This window comes from Pteronotus mesoamericanus, unplaced genomic scaffold (genome assembly GCF_021234165.1).
Source record: "Pteronotus mesoamericanus isolate MK-2021 breed Mesoamerican mustached bat unplaced genomic scaffold, CSHL_Meso_final scaffold_83, whole genome shotgun sequence".
In the NCBI taxonomy this organism is placed as follows: Eukaryota; Metazoa; Chordata; class Mammalia; order Chiroptera; family Mormoopidae; genus Pteronotus; species Pteronotus mesoamericanus.
This window is the reverse complement of record NW_026555328.1, coordinates 393,298-414,335: the sequence shown is the minus strand read 5'-3', so window position 1 is coordinate 414,335 and position 21,038 is coordinate 393,298. Positions and strand designations below refer to the sequence as shown.

The window sequence follows — 21,038 nt, the reverse complement described above, 5'->3', positions numbered from 1 at the left end:
GCTCTCAGGGACAGCGGGAGGTGGAACCCATCCCTTCCTTTCCTCCCCCTCTAAATGAACCAGTCCTTCAGTGATCCTACTTGCTTTTTTGCCTCTCCCACGCTAAGCCCGGTCACGCGGGGCCTGAAGGAGGGGATCCGAGGCGGCTCCCTTCCCTGGAGGAAGCGCGGCCAGTCCTGCCCCTCCCGGCCGCCCACGGAGCCCGGGCCGCGGCCGGAGCCAGGCGCCCACCGCCCCCACGCGCGGGGCCCGCGCAGGCGAGAGGCTCCGCTTGCTCTGGCCGCGGCGCCGCTCCCCTCCTTGGCACAAGGGGGCGCTGCCGCCCCACGATCGTCGCCATGGTCACCGCTGGCGGCGGAGTGGGGTTTACGTAAAGGACGCGGCGTCCCCCGGGGGGCGGAGGCGGCCTTCGCGCCGGCGCCGGCGCCCTGCGGAAGCGGCGTTAGTGAATCGGGGCCTTGGGGAGCCCAGGATGGAGGTGGCGGTCGTGGCGGCGGCGGCGGGCCGAGCCCTGCGGAGGGCGGGAGGTAAGGAGGACCCTGGGCGCGGACGCGGTGCGAGGGGCGCGGCCGGCAGGGCAGTGTCCGGGGCGCGCGGTGACCGACCCGACGGGTCCGCGGGCGGAGGTGCGGCTGCCACGCGCGCCTGCGGCAGGTGTGTGCTCCGTGGAGCCCCTGGCACCGGTGTGGGGATGGTGACACCCATGGCACAGGCGTGGGCAGTGTGGGTCTGTTACAGCAGCGTGGTTTTTCTGGCGCGGCTGTCAGAAGACTCCCCACCACCTTGGTGCGGTGGTGGCCGCCCAGGTGTGAGGCGGGTGCAGACAGACCTCTGTGCAGGTAGGTGGTGGGCACAGCACTTGGACTGATTTCAGGGCGCGGTGGCCAGCTCGTGGGCGCGCAGGGGTGCCCCTGGCAGGGGTGTGAGGAAGTGCTGCCATTGCTAGGGTGTTGGATTGTTCTGGCCTTGCCATGGTCTGGAGAGATGATTGATACCCGGGGCCTGAGGAATGGGTGTCCTCAGCATGACAGGAGTTCCTGGCACCTGGGAGAAGTGGCCGTGACACAGTGTGGCGCGGGGGGCTGCCTGCCCCCTGGGAGGGGAGAATCTGTGGCACTCAGACCCAGGTGGACAGGGAGGGTGCTTGCCCATCCTCCCACTCTGGTGATGATGAGGGGCACCTCTTCTGTCAGCATGCCTTTAATGCCTGCTGGGTACACAGGTCTGGGGAAGGCTGGTGTCCTTTACAGTGGACATAAAAGAGAGACACCAGGAGATGCTCCTACCGCAAGGACCCTGATAGTGACCCAGACAGAGATCTGACCAGGTACTGGCATTAACCTGGGCCCACGAATGTGGATCCGGCTTAGGAGAAGGTGGGCGGTGGATGGTTCGCAGCAGTGGTCACCCTCCATGGACATGTGTCAGGAGAAGTGTGCGGGGCTGAGCGGGACGGTGTGTCAGCGGGCCGGGAGAGGTGTGGCATGGCATCTTTCTGCAGTCGCAGGCCCAGCCTTCTTCTCGGCTGGTGGTTCTCCCAGGGTGCCTGGGAGTGGCCCCCCTTCTTTGATGCCTGGAAATTCTGGGGTCCAGATCATTCAGGCAATGCTTGAAAGATTGGTCTGTCGCCCTTGGGAGCGGGCTAGGACTGTGTCTGTTCCCACCAGGCCTTCGGGAAGCTTAAGGGGAGGGTCTCACTCAGTGTCACGTGGTGTTGCACTTCACAGAAGGGCAATTTACAGACTGCACCCCACTGAAAAGCCTTAGGACGTGGAGGGAATCTTTAGGTCTCTGTCAACCTCTGGGGGAGTGGAATTGGAGTAGAAGAATAAATGTGGTGAGCCTGGGCTGAGTCTGGGGGAGGCCTTTAGGAATCTAGAAAGACGATGTTGAAGGTATGGGCAACTAGGGTGACAGGTGGCAACTCATTTGCCAAGGTGGGTACTGGGAGGTGCTGCTGAGGTTCCTTAAAGCTGGAGCATCATCAGTACCTTGGGAGCCAGAAAACTCAAATTCCAGTCTTGGCGGTGTGACCTTGAGCCAGTGACTTCACCTCTCAGGGTTGTGTCACAGGGTGGTCGGTCATACAGGGCGACAGGGGATGGTGCATGTGAAAACCCTCTGCCTACAGTGAAAGGCTGTAGAAAGTTCAGGGATTCTCATCGGTAAAGAGCCCAGGGCGAGAGGCCATAGGAAATGGAGGCGTAGAGTGTGGCTGGGAAGGAAGACAGCCGGAAGGTCGAGGACCTGCCGTAGAGAAGGAGAGGCCCTGAGAGTGAAAGCTCTGGTGGGGAAAAGTGGGATCTGTTGACAATGTGAGTCAGCTGCTGAGTCCCGGGTGTAGCTGCAGCGACTGTGGAGTCCTGCAGGAGTGGCCTGAGCCAGACGAGGCCCAGCGCACAGCTGCAGACGTGCCTCTCAAGGTCCACGCAGGGCTGGGAGGTGTCTGTGGCTGACAGATCTGGGGTACCTGTGTGGGCGGGAGACTTGGAAACGTGTGTTTTCTCTTGAGAATTTCCCTTGGCGCTGGGTTCTGAGGGTGGGGGTGGGGAGCGGGCACATCAGCGTTTCTGAGGCTGTGGCCAGAGGAAAGGAAAGTGGGTCAGGGCCACCAGGTAGGCTCTGGGCCGGGTGGTCCTGCGAGGGAGGCTGAGGCTGGATGGCAGGAGGACCAAGGGACGTGAGGGAGGCCGTCAGACACGTGGGCAAGGAGGAGGAGCGACGGACGCCCTCAGAGGGGTTCATGAGGGAGGACAGGTATGGCATGCATTCCCCAGGACATCTCTCCAGACGTGGGCCTACTTCCATCTGAAGGGCCTTCCCAGGTCGGGTGGCGAGGGTGGCTGCAAATTGCTGAGCCTTCTGCCACCAGGGGCCCTGCTCCTGACAACAGTCTGCAGAATCTGAGTTGTAGACCCTCACAGCTGGGAGGCTTTGCCCTAGAAGGCCCGTTCCTATCAAACCCCTTCCTGAACATTCCATGTGAGTATCTGCCTTCACCAGCAACCCATTCCAAGAGCTCGCTCCCAAGGCAGAAAGTTCTTTCCCTGTGCCCGGGCTGCAGTGTCAAGCCTTGTGGGCAGAAGGGGCACATGGCCCTACCAGGCTGACTTTTCCACGCTGTGGGACTCGCCCTGCCCAGTGGCTGCCACCTGGACACTGTCTGACGTTACAAGAGCTCCCTGGGCTGTTGGTTCCCAGTTTGGTCTGAGGGGCTTTGGAGGCCTGTCCTGAACACTCACTCCCTGCAGCATGTTTCTCTGCCTCCCTGGGAGTTGCCAGCACTTCAGCCTCTGCTTGGAAAGCTCTCCTAAGTGCAAGGCCATTAAGAGGAAGCCTCAAGCCTCCCCACTGTGAATATTCTGCATTCACGCCCCCCGGGCACCCTCTATACCTCCGCCCGTTTGCGTTCATTTGTGGCTCAGCCTTACGGATTTGGGCTCCAGGAGCCCTTTGCAGCCGCCCCTTGCCATCTGCTTGGGATGCTGGGACTCTGCACAGCAGAGCTGGTTGGCGGCTGGGGCAGATCGGAGAGAAGGAGGTGGCTTCTGTTCCCCCAAAGCAGAGGGGAGCCTTCTTCTGAGTCCTTAGGTTGGCGGCAAGGGAGCCCGGTTGAGTCGCTGCCCCTTGTCTTTGTGCGCAGATGCTGATTTTGAGCAGATTTCAGCCGGGGTAGGGGCCAGCGCCGTGGGAGTGGGCATGGAGGGCAAGCGGTTCTCAAGCTGAGATTTTTTTCAACGCTGGTCCCCGGTCCTATTCCCGTTTCTTCGTCCATGTTTCTCCAAAAGTTGTTTAACTCAGCTCCTGGCAACCTTTCTTCCTCGGCTCACAAATCACGGTGCCTGGCTGCTCTGCTTTGGGGGTGCTGGGAGGCAGGCATTGCTGGGCAGAGGCTTCTGGACCAGAGCTGAGAGCACCAGACTGGCCGGCCACAGCTGAAGGCACAGCCTGTCCGTGGAAGCCACTCCTCCACCCTGCCGCTCTTCCTGGGACGAGGGAACCTCACGGTTTAATCACCTGTTGGCCCAGCGCCCCACCTGAGTTCAATTTCTTACTGGAATAGCTTTACATTACACTCTCGTAGGCTGGGCAAGTAGCGCCAGGGGAAATATCAATGAGCTTGTGGTCAGAGGAAGATAAATCTTTTAGAACCGCCAGCCCCAGGACATGGCAGGAAGTGGCTCCCTCCCCAGTGGTCAGGGCTGAAAGCTGTTTATCTTGATTTTCTGTTTTTCCTTTGGGATGCCAACTTTGGCTGGACTGGATGGGGGAGTGTGCATGCAGGCCAGGAAGTCCTAGGAAACGGCCTCACCCGGGGGGACCTGTTGGTTGCTGAGGAAGGGGATCCTGGAAGCTGACCTGGAGGGCAGCCGTGTGGCCCCAGGTGAGGGTGTTTGGCAGGGGTGCCCAGGTGCCCTGCAAGATTGTGGTTGAGATGAGTAGGCGTGGGTCTGTCACTGCCAAAGGGCTGCCCAGGGATTGCACGTGTGTGAAGCCACGTGTGCCCGTAAGTGTTTCTGTGGGAAGTGAGGGCTGAGGGGGCGTGGAGCGCCTGGCGGTGCGGGAACTTGTGGGGTTCTGTGTCTGGCTGGCCTGGTGTCAGTGGGTGTGCAGAGCCGGGCGTTGCTGGGCTCTGAGGGAACAGTGGGAGCGGGGTGGGAGGCCGCCTCCCAGCTCTGGGAGGGGAAGGGAGGGCGGATTTAACGTCTCCCATTGTGACTCTCACAAGCGGAGCCTTCTAGCTTTCTCAGTGTCCCTTAGAAGGAAGCCCAGGCTGGAGGTGTGGCTTTCCAAAACCTGCACGTGTCCTCACACACCTGCTTCCTCGCTCCTCCCCAAGCCCACCTGGAACCAGGCTGGGGATAGGCTTCCCTGGCTAATAGAAGATAACATTATAGCCCATGGGTGTTACCCGCTGGGACTCTGGAGTCAGGCCCCAATCTGAATCCTGGTACCTTTCTACGCTCAGTTTCATCATGTATAAGACAGGGGCAGTAAATCCTCCCATGAGGGTGGCCGCGAGAATACCACGACCTCATAATGCCTGATGAGTAAAGAGACCACGATGGAAGCAAGCGCACTCTGTAAATGTTTTTGCTCTTACAGTCAAAATTTTTTCCACAGACAAGCAGTGAACATCATGATCTGCATATATTTGCAAGAAAGATGTAATAGGTCATGTCCCTGTTCTTGGTAAGGAGGAGTTAACTCCACCCTACCCTTCGCATGGATGCAACTTTGCATATCTGTCAACAGAACCGTACACAGGATAAGGTCTTTGCCCCTGGGAAATGCTTCCACTCGGATCCAGTGGACAGCTGTTTCTGGTCCACCTACTGAGTGTTGGTATCAGCGAGGGCCACAATGATGAACTGGACTTTCCAGAACTGAGAAGGTGTAGATCCTGCCCTCACGGCATTCACAGTCTATTGGGAAGGTTGGTGCTGCCATTTCAGGAGGTAGAGCCACTGGAGATCAAAGGCAGTTGAGCAACTGAATGAAGGAGGTCAGGGGAGCCTTGGATGGCGGTGGCCTTTATCCCAGGCCATCCAGTGACTGTAGAGGGCGCGGCAGCAATGGCCGGATGTGTCTGGGGAGACGAGGGTCTGACCGTTGGTGGTCTGGATTGAATGTCAGGTGCACGGAATGGAAGTAATAAAAGCTAAGCTTGAAAAAGTGAATTGGAGCTGGGTCCCCAGGAGCCACAACTGCAGGGCGGATCTGGTCTGTGAAAACACACGGACCGTTACTGAAGTCTTCTGAGTGAGGGCATGGGGCTGGTGCCCCCAGGGAGAGGTGTCCAGCAGCAGGTGCCGGGGCTCCTGGGGGACAGGAGCGGGGAGGCCAGCTGGTGGCTAGGGCAGGTGCCAGGCGAGGAGGACTTAAAGCTGCACTGAAGCTGCCCTGGGAAGGAATGGGAGAGACCAACTTGCCTGATTATGGGGTGAGGCGGGAGCCGTGAGAGTTGTCAGTTTGGTCAGTAAGAGGCGGACATGGGACCGGGCCTGGAGGTAGGGCTTTGGAGTCCCGCCCGGGATCTGCTTCCCACACTTGACTTGCAGCTGCCAGGGCTCTGGCGTGTTCCAGGCCAGGAGTATGAGTGGAGGTTTTCGGGGATCCCCCTGAGGCTGTTTGTGCTGCCCACCAGGCGGTTCGCATGCCTGAGGACGCACGCACGGAGGTGTTCTAGACATTTGATCGTGTCCTTACCAAATCACCCCTGCAACGGCTCCTGCTGGAGTTCAACCCAGGAGGTTACTATTCTGGGAAGTTTCATCAAAACCCTTTCAGCAGGCGAGAGTCCTCTGAGCTGGAGGTGGGTGGGAGGACAGGGCCTGTCTCCACCTGTGCTCAGGGAGCAGATTCCTTCACCTGGAGCTGGGGGGGGGGAGGGGGCGCACGGGGGAGGGTCGGTCTCGGCTGCGTATGGTGAGGCGTTCACCCTGAAGCGGCCGCTTGTTGTTGACTATTCTGGAGGCATTTAATTAATTTGATTGATGTTCCTGGACTTACTTGAGGTTAATTTATTATTGATGTCCCCTCATTCTATACAGTCCACCCTGCACCTTCCAGCACATGGCTGACTGCTCCCCACTGGGCAGGCCACATGGTGGAGTAATCTCTTTGGGGCTGCGCCTCAACCCGCCAACCCCTAACCCCTCAGGACAGAGCCCTGCACCTTAATTTTGTCAAACCGTTTCAGGCTTGGGGTCCTGGGAAGACCCCAGTGTGTCTGTCTCCAGGAGGCTTTGTTAGCCACAAAATAGCTGTAGTAATAACAATAGTTTACTAAACCCAGCACAGCGTATAGGGGATCTCATTTAGTCCTTTGCAAAAGGCCCTCCCTGCATTCCTGCATCCCTCCTACCCCATCTTACAGGAGGCCTAGACAGGCTGAGTTACCTGCCCAAGGACACAGCAAGTAGGTGGGGAGCCGGGGTTTGAACCAGGTGCCTCCCCTCTCTGCTCCAAGCCCCACCTCTCCTTCAGGCCCCGCCTCTCCCATGACACATTCTTCATGCTGCACTGAACTCCAGGACTGTCCTTTCTCACCTTATGAGGAGGCGTAACCCTGGGGGGTGTGGTTAAATGCTGGTGGCTTGTTCCCCTCACTAATCCACATCCTCACTGAACACTAACAACAATGGCAACATAGCCCTTGCTGAACACAGATGCCAGGCGCCCTGCCAAGCACTTTTCATACATTAGCTCATCGAATCCTCACAACCACGCCGAGGGGCAGGAGCTGCCAGCCCATTTCACAGGTGAGGCTTAGAAGCGTGCTCTACGCACTCAGCTTGTAGGTGGCAGGGCCAGGATTTGGAGTCCAGCAGCCTGAGATAGCAGGATACTTATTGATTCTCCCCGTATTTCCCTTCTCTCTTCATCTCCCTGGGCCTGTGTGCTCATCACATACCTGTGTATTTATCCAATGGCTCATCCCATTTCACCTGTCTTGCAAGAAGTGCCGGTCTCCATCAGGCCCCCTCCTTTGCTGCGGGGACCCGGAGCACCCACTCACACAGGATCATGGTTTGAGGGAGACAACGAGGCACGTGAGGGTGCTGGGCTGGGATTCTGCCCCTGGCTCTGCTGGACAACCTCAGGTGAGCCACTGAGGCTTTCTGAGCCTCAGCTGCCCCGTTTGTATAATAGCAGCAGTGACGTTTATCCTCACTCCTTCGCTGTCCCCATGCTCAGAGGTGATGCTGGATGGGAAAGACATGTGCTATTCAAGGGTTAGAATTGCTTGTGTATGAGATGCAAGGGCTGGCATGAAGGCCAGGGACGCTTAAGGCCAGGCACCTACACCCGGGCCAGGGCATGTGCACCGCTGCCCGCCCCCCCAAACACACCAGACAGGTTAGTGGCAAGGACTTGCTCGAGGACCCTGCTGCACCAAGAGCTGGCCCTAGAGTGAATGCCAGGCCCCAGCCAGGTGTCCTGGTTGGCTGACCAGTGCCTGGGTTTTGGAGGCAGTCCCTCCCACTCCAGGGCCTCACGGGTGTGCGGAAGTGCAAGAGCCCTGCCAGGGGCTGTGGGTCCCCCCACCCCACACACCCAGGCGGCCTGACGAGGTCGGTTCCGGTTCCGGCTGGGTTTGGTGAGGAAGATGAGCTCACCAAGCGGCCTCCAGGACCTCCCCTCACCCCTCCAAATACACGGAAAGCCTGGTGAAGAGGTGAACCCTGCGTCTGTTGTTCCGGAAAGCGGGGAGACCATCAGCCTCTCCATGGCAGGGTTCCCAGGGCGTTGGCTAGGGAGCCTCTGCTTTCTCATCAGCTTTGCTCTGAGCGCGTTCCTGGGCCAAGCTGGGCCCCGGGAGCGCGATGCCTGCTGCCAGGGCGCCCGCCCCCCGCCCCCACCGCCCCGGGCCCTGAGGAAGGCGGCAGAAGCCTCAGACGGGATGGGGGTGAGGCATGCCTGGCACTGCTGTCGGAAATCTGTGGCCAGGCTGCTCTTAGGTGACGTTTTGTTTCACTTCCCAAGTTTCCGCCTTCTGCAGGCGGGGATGACATCAGGCTCCCCTGGCACGCCCTGTAGCCGACTCCCACTTCTCCGAGCTCCTACTCTGCCATGGGACAGCTGTCCCGCTGCAGTTTCCAGGCAGCCCTAGGCTGAGGGGACTGTTGTGGCCTTTTCAGTCTCAGCCGCAGGGGCCATCGTCCCCACTGTGCTACCCGCAGTCAGCACCTGCCCGCCTCACCCGCTTGGGACCGCCTGTCTCCAGGACCACACCGCTCTCGAGTTCATTTGATAATCCACTCCTGATTCAGCCTCTCTCTCTCTTGAAATTCAGCATTAACACAGGCCTGCATAAAGACGGAGCTTCAGTGAAGTCCACTGCTACAGGGGCAAGTCACTCAACCTCTCCGAGCCTCAGTCTCCTCACCTATAAAGTGGGGGACCCGATGGAATACGGCACAGTGGGCCGCTGTTGGCACCCAGTGAGATGCCACCTCCAGGGCCAAGAACCTCTCAGTAAATGTTACAATGTTACCTGCCGTTACAAATTGTCTCATTACTTCTCTTGACTCCTGCCTGGCAGCCCAGGCCTAATCTGAGAGAACCCTCCCTTTCCTGAGGCCGCATCTCCTCTGTAGGCAGGCGGTCCCAGCGCCACTCCTGGGAGGGGCAGGCTGGCCTCGGGCTTCCTTCCCTTCGCTTCCCTCCGGCTTCTGGGCTTCTCAGAGCTGGCAATGTCCCAGAGTCCCTCTGGCATCTTACCCGCTTCCGATAGGCCAACTCTTTCTGAGGCTGCCCCCGCCCCCAGCTCCTTTTGGTTCCTTCCTTATATCGGCTTCCTTCCCTTTGGCACCTCCTCCTTTCAGCTGTCTTTTTTTTTTTTTTTTTTTTTTTTTTTTTTTTTGTCCACCTTTTTCTCCCCTGAGGCCTTTGGGCGAAGCCAGGTTCTCTCCCAGAGACTGTCTGACCCTCCTGTGCCGGGGCAGCCCCATGGCCCTTCCAGCTCCCCTCGGCTGCAGGACGATGGCCAGTGAGTCAGATTGTATGTCGCTAGAAGGGGGTCAGGACTTGCCCTCAGAGCCAGGAACACTAGCTACCTTGACAAATCCAGAGTCCTGTCACGTCCTCTCTGGCCCTGTCCGTCAGGGCAGCCTCTCCGGGGGCTGCAGAAGGAGGCCAGCCAGCGCTTCCGAGGGGAGGCCGGCTGGCGGCCACGGGGAACCCAACCTGTCGGGGACACAGCGCCCCAGTCACAGCCCATCCTCCTCGGTTCCAAGGACAAGCAGCAGGAGGAGGCCAGAGTCGACTCCAGTGTCCCAGAGCCAGGAAAAACAGCCACATCTGGAGTCTCTTTCCTCTGGGGAAGTCAAAGAATTTTTCTCAAGAGGCTGTTTTGGTTTCCTACCTTTAAAAGAAACTTGGTCTTCCTCGACACCTGCCCTGGGCCTGGGGCCAGACTGGGGAGCCCGGAGTAGTCTTGCTACTTGCATTCTCCAGCGCACTCATTCTCAAAACACCACTGGGCCTGCTCTAAGCCCAAGGCGGGGAGCCAGAGTAATAAAAGTTACCACCTGGTCCTCAGGGAGTTCCCAGTTAGTGACTGACATGTAACAATTTACAATGTAACAACAGCAACAATAGCAGACACTTCCTAGCATTCCTCTCTGGCAGGCTCCTCCTAAGTGCTTTATGCAGTAACTCAGTAAAGCAAGGAATAGAGACAGTTTCTGTTCAGCGGGCACTCACCCGGCTCTAGACTCTGTCCCGCACCCCCCAGCCCCGCCCCGGAGGGAGGTGTTCGGGTTCTACAGCAGATGATAGCCGGGACCTCAGCTTCCTGGGGAATTGCAGGCACCTGTGACAGGTCATGTTCTTTGCAGCTGGCAGGCTGGGACTTGGGCCCCCATTGGTCTGGCCCCTGCGTTGGGGGTATTCCTTCCTGTTCCCTCACCTTGCATCGGGTTTGGAGACCCTGCGAGCCACAGGCAGAACAGGTTCCTACAAAGGAAGCCCCCCTTTGGCCACCCTCTTGCTGAGGGGACCAGCTTCCCCGCTCTCAGGGAGTCCGTCATTCCCCCCATAAAACCTGTCTGTCACTTGTGGCCACCTCCTCAGACCTGGCGCCTCGCTGGCCCTGGCAGGCAGCTTTCAGGCGCGCAGCAGCTTGTCCCACTCTCCCTGCATGGCCCCGCCAGGCACGTTGGGCGGCTGTGGGCTGTAGTCCTTGCCGCCAGCTTGCTCTACCGTACGGCTTCATAAACGGCTAATGGAGGGCCCCTGCTCTCCAGGGCCGCCTTCTCCATTTCTTGGCCCCTTTAGAGAGCCTGACCCCTCCTTTCCCCAGGTGAACCCATTCAGCAGGCTTCCGGCAGCGGTAACTAAGCCGGGCATCCAGCCCACCATCTGCTCAGTACTTTATAAAAGTTTAAGCATCATGGGGTAATGAACTCCCATCATAAAGCAGCTGGAGCAGTGCACCCTGGGATGTATAAATTATAGGAGGGCTCTGAAGTTGTAATTGCAAATGGCGGTGACTGGGAGGTTGAAAGAGGCCGGTCTCATTGGGCTGAGCACAGATATTCTCTGCTTCCTTTCAGAAGGCACGCATTAACCGAACCTGGCTGCGAAAAAAAAATGTCCTCAGACCAAACTGAACTCCTGGTTCCTCTGTCCCAGTTCCCACTCCTGCCCCCCGGCCATGTCTGCAGAGCCTGCACGCTTTGGAGGCGGGACCCCCACGCAGGCCCTGTGCCCTGGCTCTGCCACAGACGGGTGGGCTGGGAGGGAAGCAAGCCGGGGAGGGTCTGGCTGTGCCCGTTCTGCAGGGGGAGCACCAGGGCTGTGGGCCTGACTTCCTGTCTCGGAGGTCTCCTCCGTAAAGCGGAGCTCAGAGCCCACCCGGAGGAGTGGTCTCGGGGAGGGAATCAGAAACCTCAGGGGTGTTGTGACGTGGGGTGAAATGCTCAGGCTCTGAGCGGGACCCCCTGGCTTCCCGTGGTAGCTCCTGCTGGTGGCACTTGTGAGACCTTAACCGAGTGATTTAACCTCAGCTGCAGTTTTTGCCTGAGCAATCACTGCGCTTCCTCTGGGGAGTGCTTGGAGGATGGCACGGGGCGATGCGTGTCAAGGACTCAGCACTGTACATACTTCTTTAATGGCGACAGGGACCACCTGGAAGCTTGCCAGTGCAGGTTCCCGCCCAGGCTGGAGGGGGCCCCGGGGCAGCTCCTAGTGACATGGCTCACAGACCACACCAGAGTGGCCAGGGCACAGTGTTTGAGCCACAGGAAGAGCTTACTAAGTTCTGGCTGTGATGCTCTGTCTGGGCGAAGTTCCCATAACCTGCACCTGCCCACATCTGTCCACATTACCCACAGGTGTTTAGTTCAGTGCTCCTTAGGGTGGCCCGTGAGCCAGCAGCAGCAGGGTCACCAGAGAAGGGGTCAGAAATGCAGAAACTCAGCATGCCCCACCCCCATCGGAATCTCTGGGTGTGGAGCCCAGGAATCTGCAGCTGCACCAGCGGCTGCTTGTCCAGGTAGGAGGAGCCCTGCTGGGCCTCGGCCTGGAGCCCTGCTTCCCTGAGTGTGGGTGGGTGTCCCCAGCACCAGGGCCCCCTGGGCTTGGCTGTGGTGGGGCTCGCTCAGAATGCAAGGCCCTGCCTTGGACCAACCCATCCAGAACTTCTGGGCGGGGCCTGGGAGTCTGCATTTATCCATTCAAGTGTAAGAGCCACTGGGAGCCACTTACTGCTTGAGAGCTGGGGGCAGGGCTCACTCCCTACCTCTCCCCACCCACCCCCAACCTTGTACCTAAAGCTTCTGCTCTGGGGAGCAGCAGTGGGGGGGTACAGTGAGTACTGGATGGGCTCAGGTGCCTGGAGCCCCAGGCTCCAGCACGATCCTGCCTGGGGTCCCCCTAGTTGCCAGAATTTTCTCAGCAAGAAGAAGGGACGTAGCCGAATGGCCACCATCAGGGAACTGGTCGAATAAACTCATGTGCACCATGTGCATGGACTCCTCTACAGTAGTGTGGGAAGACTTGGCTGGGAAAAATGTTTAACAAAAAGAGATGTTTACCTTCTCGAACTCAGTGAAAAACAGCGATAGGTGCATATTTGGACAGAGGGAAAAGAATGGCTGGACAGATGTTAATAGTTAATCATTTTCCTGAAAGGATCATGGGCGTTTTCTGTTTTCTTTCCCTCTCTCTCTCTCTAGCGTGTTCTATTTTTTTCCCCCCTAAGGAGAATATGTATTTTGTAATAAGAAGAAAGAAGTAGGCATAGATGAGCCTGCCTGGGCCAGGGTCCTGAGGTCACGGGCACCAGTGCAGGCTGACTCTGAGGACAGTGCTCCTCACTCACCTGCCTGCTGGCGTGGCCTTCACCGCGGTCTCCCTCGCCTCCGGCTGCACCTCAGGGGCCCCCAGCCCTTCACGCGGTTTCTCCCATGTGTGTCCTCCTGCTCCGCTTTGAGTCTCCACTGGCGAAGGCAAGGGTACCGTCTCCTTCTAACGACAGAGGACGGGAATCAGAGGGAGCCCAGGGATGGGATGCCCTCCGGCTTGCATGCCTCTGCGGCGTCACCAAGGCCCCTAAGCCCAAGTCCCAGAGTCTGGCCTCAGACGATGTGCCTGGGAAGTAACACTTGAATGAACGAGGCTTGGAATGCAGACAGGGACAGGACGGGGGCCCCTAGCTGTGTGACCGCGGGCTGGTCAGTGTACCTCTCTGGGCTTAAGGTCCTCACCGCCAAGATTCAGGGAGACTTGAACTCTGATTCCCTTGGGCCCTTCTAGCTCTAGTCTCCGGGGAGTCATATACCTTTCCCCTCTGCCCCCTTGCCTGTTGCCCAGGCTCTTTGTGCTGCCCGAGACGACCCCACCTGTCTGCTCCAGCTGCCCAGAGAGAGTATGTGCAGAAACAGCTGCTGCAGGCAGGGCCTTCCAGGCCAGCGCGAAGAGAGGAGCGGGAGAAGAGGGGCCGCGGGCTGCAGGGGGTTGAAAGGAAGCCGCGGGGAGCTGAGGCTCGAGGCACCGTGTTCCTGGATCTGGTATTGGTCCCCCGTGAACTCTTTGTACTGCTGGGGGTTAGGTGTCTGCGCTTCATCTTTTCCTGTCCAGAGCTGCCTTTGTCCCAGCGCCCCCTGCCTGGCTCTGTGGCTGAGACCCATTTCCATCAGGCCCCAGCCACCCCGAGCTCCAGCCTGTGAGCTGCTATTTGCCAGCGAGTGGTTGGTTCAGTGGGGAGGGAGGGCGGGGGAAATCCATTCAAGCCATTTGCTTTAAAGCCATTTCGGGTAAACCCATGGGATTTGTGTGGTCACATCTTTTCAGTCTTTTTTCAAATAAATGGATGGGCTTCTGAGTCTCTTCCCCCGCCAGCCTCCTTGCCTGAACCATAAAGAGGGGAGTATCTAAGCTGGGGGGCTGGGCAACTTGAACTTGGGGGGCTTTGGACACCTGCCCAGGTAACAATGAGCGGGCCGGTGTCTCCCTGTGATGCCGGGAACAGCCTGACGGCCCTCTGCACTCACGAGCGTGTTTTTCCCAGCCCAGGGAGCCCACAGACACCGGCTCTGCCAGCTACCCAGAGGCAGGAGGTAGGAGGAGATGACAGTGCCCAGCCCAGTGCCCTGCGAGGGCCCGGGTGAGGGGTCAGGCCCCTACGCTGGCTGGGCTCAGGCCGTGAGCCGGGTGCATTTGCCACCGGGGCTCTGAGGGGCTTTTGCATAGGGGTGGGAGGAGAAGGGAGAAAAGAGCAAGTGAGACTTGCTCTCCCCTCTCTTTGTGCCTCGTGGTAAACTCCTCCTCAGCTGCCAGTGCCCTCCAGGAAGCCTTGCCCGTCTCCCTCGGGCTGAGCAGCTGTCCCTGTTGGTCCCTGGCTTTGTGGCTCTGCTCTCTCGGGTCCGCACACGGGCTTCCCCGTTGCTCTGTGCCGTGAGCTCCTCCAGGGTGGGGCTTGTCGTCTTCATGTTGATCTACCCAGGACAGTGTCCTTAAGGTTCCGTCGAGTGCATCTGAAACCTCGGCTGGGATGTCCAGGCCCTCGTCTACTCTGGCCCTCTGGTCTTGGAGCCCACCCACCTGAGACGGTGGGTGAGGCGTGCTCAGGAAGTCACCCTCCCCTCTCTCTCCCGACCTGCGACCTGCGCCAAGAAGGTGGCCCTCGCTGGGCAGGCCCTATCTGGAGGGAATGGAGTAATGAGTGGGGTGGCATTCAGCAGGGTGTCCCAGGAGACAGACCAGCTGGCAACTGCCACAGGCAGGATCCCGCAGGCCCCCTCCCCTGCACTCTCTGGCAGCCACAGCAATGAAGTGGCTACTAACCGGTCTGGCGGGTTTGTGCGGACCTGGCCGGGTTTCTTGAGGGACAGGATGTCCTGCTGGGAGCTGCCTTTGTGCCTGTCCTTTCTGTCTGGCTTTCAGGCAGGTCCTCTCCTGGCCCTGCAACTCCTCTTTGCCCCCGCCTCACAGGGAGGGCCTCAGCCCAGCTGTGCTTGGGGTCCAGGGCAGCGTGTAGCGGGGGTGCCCAGGCAGGAGACAGAGGCCGGGCCGCACAGGGATGAGGTGGGGTGTCCACAGCCCACCCCGTGAGACCCTGGGGGTACTGAGGCCCTGAGAAATGGGACACCCAGTGGCTGGGGTGAGTCACCAGGCAAGAGCTGGCAGGGGCCGTGGTGAACATTCTCCCACCTCCTCCCCCACTGACCAGGATAAGGGACCAGAGGCCCAAAGAGGCCGCGGAAGCAGGTCTAGAGCAGCAGCCTCTCTTCGGGCTCCTCCTACTCCCACTGCCAGGCTCCCCTCTCAGGGAGCAGGAAATGGGGGTGGGGGAGCCCGGGTGTTCCTCAAACCCTCTGCTGGGCGGGGCTGGGCGCCCCACTCCGTAGGTGTCAGACGAACTGTCACCCAGCGGTGGGCGCGGGTGCCGGGATTCCCCTGGCTGACTCACCCCGGCCTGGCTGTGCTCAGCCGAGGCAGGAGTTGTCTGTGAAGGTGTCGGGTGGTGACAGCGACTTACAAGGAGGGAGCCCCCGGAGCTGGGAAGAGGGCTGAGGAGACCAGGCTGGCTGTGGGCAGGACCCCCACGGAGCGTCCAGCCCTCCCGCCCGCCCCGGCCGCCTTCCCCTCGCATTCCCCTTGGCCCTCCACGCAGTGCAGTGCCCCCACTTCTCAGCGCGGGAGGGGCAGGGAGGCCTCCAGGGCCCTGAGAGCAGAGGGGCTGCTCCCTATCTCCCAGGGAGAGCCCCTCCCCCCACCCAGGGTGAGGGCCTTCCCGCCAGAGAACAGAGAAGCCATTGATTCCCTGGTCTACAGACAGGGTGACCCTGTGGGGGACTGGGAGAGGCAGGAAGTGGGGCCAGCACAGTGACCGGCCAGGGGCCAAGGACCCCTGAGAAAGGGACGACGTAGGCTCTCCCCCTGGAAGAATTCCCACACGCCTGCGTCCCGGCCCCAGCGCCCATGCTGCGCTCAGCTGAGCCGGCAGCAGGGTGGAGGTGTCGCTGTTACGGGGTGTGGGGGAGGGGGGAGGACGAGCAGACAAAAATGTGGAGTGCACGCTTGCAAGCAGGCCTGTGGAGGCAGCAGCAGAGCTGCGTGGGGCCTGCTGCGTTGGGGGCGGCGGGATGTGCAGTGCTGGGTGATCACCCCGAGTCCCGCCTTCTTGTGCCAGTGGGAAGGGAGAGTCACTCTGAGGCCTTGCCAGGCTGTAGCGATAGCAGAGGCCAGCAGCTCCCAGTGGCCAGGCCACCAGGCCTGAAGTTTCCAGGGTGACATGCGGGACCCTGACATGTCCAGATCTCAGTAGACAGACTTCTCAGCCCTCTCCCCACCCCCTGGCCTGGTGAGAAATGCAGCGGTTTCTGCTGTCCAGGTGCCGTGGGGCAGCTCCGGTATCTCTGATTAGTAGGCTGCCTAACGCCCCTGCGGGCATGTCCGGCCCCATTGGCCACGCTAATCCCTCCATGAGCAGGTGCAGGGCAGGGCAGCTGAGGAAGGAATGAGGCCCGTGGGCCCAGCCTCCTGAGTGATGGGACTGGGGGCCCAGCCAAGAGGACAGGGCTCCCTCCCTACCGGCCCTCGACTGGCCCACTGCTGTGGTCAGCAGCACCGAGGCCGACTGGCTGCATCCTGATGCGGGCAGCATGAGCAGGCCGGGCGCAGGGGAGGGAGGAGCCCTCGAGGCAGGACCAGTGCACCTCAGCACAGCAAGGGAGGACTGTCTTTAACAGGCAGAGGACAGCCCCGCGCAGGAGCCTGTTCCCAGCCTGCTGCTAACCGTGGTGTGGCCTGGGCCACGTGTCTGCATCCTTGGCTTTGATCTTCTGCCCTAAAATGAGCATGTGTGACTCAATGGCCCAGAAGATTCCTTCTCACATGAATGTTCTCCTATAGTTTATTAAGTCCCCAGCTTTAGAGAACAGAGGAGGGCCTAGAACCTTCTCGGGATGGGTCCAGGTGGCCAGGTGCCTCTGCAGTGAGTGGCAGGGCAGCGGTTCCCTTGTGCACTCTAGAAGGTCCGTCCTGGCACAGGGCCTTCTGGCAGGTAGTGGCTCATCTTTATTATTATATTTGCATTACTATCATCATCATGGTGGAGTTGGCACCCCAGTGCCTGCGGTGGGCTTCTGGGAAGAGGCGATGTGGCTCATGTCCTAGACTGGCATCCTGGCCCCAGGTCTGCTTGAGAAACAGGTCAGAGCAGAGCACAGAGGGTCTGGGCAGACAGGAGGGGCCCCTGGCACCTCTCAGGCCTGGCTGAGCCACCGGCTCCCATCTGCAGAGGGGCGGCCCACCCTTCACGAGTTGGCTGGGAGACCTCAGAGCTGAGAAGTGCGTGTTCTCCAAACATCTTGTTCACAGCAGATGGCGGCCACAACTCCCCTTCTTCCTGCAGTTCCGGTTGCACTTCCCTTCCCTTTGCTCACCCCGCCTGTTTAACTTTGGTTTCTGCATTTGGAGTCGGGGAGGCAGTTTGCAAGCCCCAAAATTGCCTGTGACTGGTGAAGCCTGGTGCTCAGATTGCAGACAGTTTGCAAAGAAGAGAAGTGCTCAGACCCCACCTCCCTTGTCAGGGAAGCTCCGTCCTGCCCAGTTCCGACACCCATCTGAGTCTCTTCGGCCAGACGGGCCAGCCTCGTGACCTCAGGACAAGGGAGCTGGTAGCAGGGCCTGGTGTGGCATGTCTCGAGCAGCTGCGAGGCACCAGGCACTATGCTGGCTGCCAGGGACATGGACAGAAGGCGCAGCCCTGCCCTCCAAGAGCTCCTCTCCTAGTGGGGAACCCGGGGCAGGAATGGGGAGCACCGGTCAGGCCTGCCTTGGGGGTTGGCAGCCTTCTGGAGGCTTCACAGAGGAGTTGGTGTTCTGACTAAGCCCTGGAAGGCTGAGGAGTTCCCAGGGGAGCAAGACTGGAAAAGGCTTTCTGTGCAGAGACCTGCCTGTGTGAAGGCACTGAGGCATGAAGAGCTCTGACCCTACAGAGCGCTCGGCTGTGGCGCATAGCGGAGCGGATGAAGGCCAAGCCGCCTCACCAGTGTGTGCTGCTCAACCCCAGGGTGGGGTCTGCGAGGAAAAGACTGTGCTCTCTGGCTGCCTGCCTGGGGTGGCGTCGGCCTGAAGCAGAAGCCCGGCATGGGGGCCCATGGTGGCATAGGCCTTTCTCAGCCAGAGGAAACTCTGGGGCCCAGCTGGTGGCTGCCTTGAGTTTGGGGCCGGTGGGGGCAGCCCCTGCTGGTGGAGTAACTCTTGCTGGTGGAGCAGCCTCTGCTGCTGGGGCAGCTCCTGCGGGTAGAGCAGCCCCTGCTGGTCCAGCCACAGGTCAGAAGTCTCCCCTGGGGGCTGAGGCCAGGGGACTGCAGAGCAGCTGAGCGAGCGCGCCCGCGGCGGGTGTCGCGCCCCGACGTCCACAGTGCTGCCCCAGCCTGTGACCTGCCCCAGCTCCACCCCACATCTCTGTGGCACTGGGCAGAGCCTCCACGTATCGAGACCGTCATCTGTGCCCGGCTCTGTGCTAAGTGTTCCCATAAGGGCCCCATCCCATCTCTCCTTCACAAGGGCCTTCATGTGGGCATCACCGGCCCCTAGGTCCTGAGACTTGTTCAGAGTCACCCAGCCTGGGCCTCTGGGCCCAAGCAGAGGCTCCAGGCCCGGGTTGGCCTGACCCGCCCCCCCCCGCCCCCCGCACCCACCTCCTGCAGGGTTCTACATCCTGTCCCTTGGAGAAGCTCAGTGTGCAGGGGTGAGGTGGCACCCAAGCTCAAAGCTCTGCTCCCTGAGGACTTGTGCCCCGCCCATTCTCCTGTCGCGGCCTCCTCCTCACGTCACACTCAGGCTCCTCTCAGGGACGGGGGGTGGGGGGGTGGGAGGGGAAGGCCAAGTCACTCACCCTGCGGGCCCCTGCGGCAGCTGCAGGCAAGGCCACCCCAGTGGTTGAGTGCCACCCTGCAGGGCAGCGGCCCAGCAGAGCAATAGCCCAGTAGCCCACGGTGTTCGGTGTTTGCTTTTCCCAGCCCTGCGTTTGTTCTGTTGCATCTGGCTCATTGTTTGCCCAAGGTCTTGCCCTCCAGGGAGACGGGAGGGACTAGGCAAGGGTGGCGGGCAGGTGACCCACTGCTTTGAGGCTTCCCGCTTTTCTGCGTAACTAAGGAGGGCTGCGCTGCCCATCAGTCAGTGCCACCCTCTGCGGTCCCCAGTGCTGCCCCAGCAGTGCCCAGCGTCGCCTGCGCAGAGCACATGATTCTGCAGTGCTGGGCCAGGCGTGCCAGGCGTGCCAGAGTGGCAGTGGCGGCGGCAGCTGGACGGTTCGCAAGAAGCAGGAGAGTCCCCAGAGCCCTTGTGCTGGGAACTGGCTCCGGGATGCGGGGGCGAGGGGCAGCCTCAATGGGACTTTTGTATGGTCAGGGACAGAGGAGCACATGGCCCCAGCCCAGGCTCATCTGCCCCTTTCTTCCCTGGCCCTGCCCAGGTCCCCTACCCTCCCTCCCAGTGAGGAGAGCTTGCCTGTGAACTGACCCTGCCCTGCCCTCCCCGCCACCCCCTTTCAGACGAATCAGCCCCAGGAGCCTGCCGATTTCTTCTCTGGCCCCCCACCTGCCCTCCTGAGCGTGGCCTTCCAGCATCCTCCCCGGGGCCTGGCCGAGCTCACTCTCCGCTGTGGGGGAGTCACGGGCCAGGGAGTGTGCTGGCAGCTCCTGGAGGCCACGGGCCTGGGCCTCAGGGCTGATGGGAACCAATTGGGTAAACCAAGGCCGGCAGACCTGGTGTCCCAGAGAAGGGGGGGCCATTTCTCCCCGCCAGCTGGGACCTCAGGGGGGCGCCAGCATCAGCTGGGCAAGCTGCTGGTGCCTCTGCCCTGCAGTCCCCGCGGTGGCCGGCCTGTTCGAGTGGCCCTGGCCCTGGGAGGGCGAAGGATCCTGGCACCGCTGCCGAGGAGCCACCCTGCTTTGCACTGTGGTCTTCAGGGAACTCACGGCTCTGGCCGTGGTCTCTCCACCCCTTGGTGGTTGTCAGAGAAGCTGTGAGGACAAGCAGGCTGGGTGTCGTTGAGAGGCCGTGCTGTGCCCCCCAAGGACAAACAGTTCTGTAAACAGAGGGCACCTGGAGCATGTCATCAATGTCATCGCTCAGGCCTGGGGACAGCCTTTCCAAGTGGGGGCAGCTACAGGAGGTTGCCCGGCCTCTCCCATGCTGGTCCTCGGGGCGCCGGCCATGGGCTGGGGTGGCAGCCTCTGCCCCCGGCTATGGGGAGCCCAGACCCTGCCCCCACCTCTTTGCCGGGAGTAGAGCAGCCATGGAAGAAGGACGGTGCCAGTCTTCTGGGGGTTGTAGCGTGTTCAAATCCCTGTGGCTACCAGGCCTCGAAGCCTTCTCTTCCTGCTGCTGCTCAGGGGTGGGTGCAGGCCTGGGGACAGACGCAGCGTCTGCAGGCCTTGAGCCTTGCAGCCAGCCCCGTCCTCAGGCCCTGGGGCCCGCAGCGCTCTGCTCCCAGCAGCGAAGAGGAGCTCCTGCCAGGCACTCAGAGGTCACTCCTCGCAGTAACGCTGTGAGGCCGGCGCCCTCACACTTGCCATTTCCAGGGAAAGATGCTCCTGTTTGTGTCACACTTTAACCAAAGTCCCTGAGATGTCATTTATCTCCTTTCACAGGAACTGGAGTTCCACGAGGTTGTGACTTGTGCACACCTATTAGTGGCCAAGCCCAGCACCAAAGCTGGGTCGTTCCTCGCCCTGTACCAAGCCCCACGTGTTCCCATTCTGTTCCGTAGTAAACCGAGGAGCTTACAAACGAGCACATCAATTCATAATTGATCCCACCTTGGGTCCCTCGGGCCTTTTCTCACTGAGGAGCTCTGAGCACTTCCCAGACGTGATCTCATGAGTCCTCCTGAGGACCTGAGAGATGGCTCTGTGTGGAGGGGCGTGGAAGGACAGCAGGGAGCAGGCCATAGGCCACGCGTCTAATACCAGCTCCTCACTGTCTGGGCCCTCCCTCGGCCCTCTGCCCCGGGAGGGGAGGTACTGGGACAGGGGCCTGCCTCGTGGTGCTGCCCGCTCTTCTCTGGCCCC

General features: G+C 60.4%; 1 protein-coding gene across 1 annotated transcript in view; it reads left to right on the top strand.

The window, feature by feature from the left end:
- Nucleotides 1-460: 460 nt before the first annotated feature.
- The window catches only part of DAGLA (diacylglycerol lipase alpha), a 59,842-nt gene continuing 39,264 nt past the window's right edge, over nt 461-21,038 (top strand). Inside the window, exon 1 of the mRNA XM_054563796.1 lies at nt 461-527. The gene's annotated coding sequence lies outside the window, so the exon portion shown is untranslated. The remainder of the gene's footprint in view (nt 528-21,038) is intronic.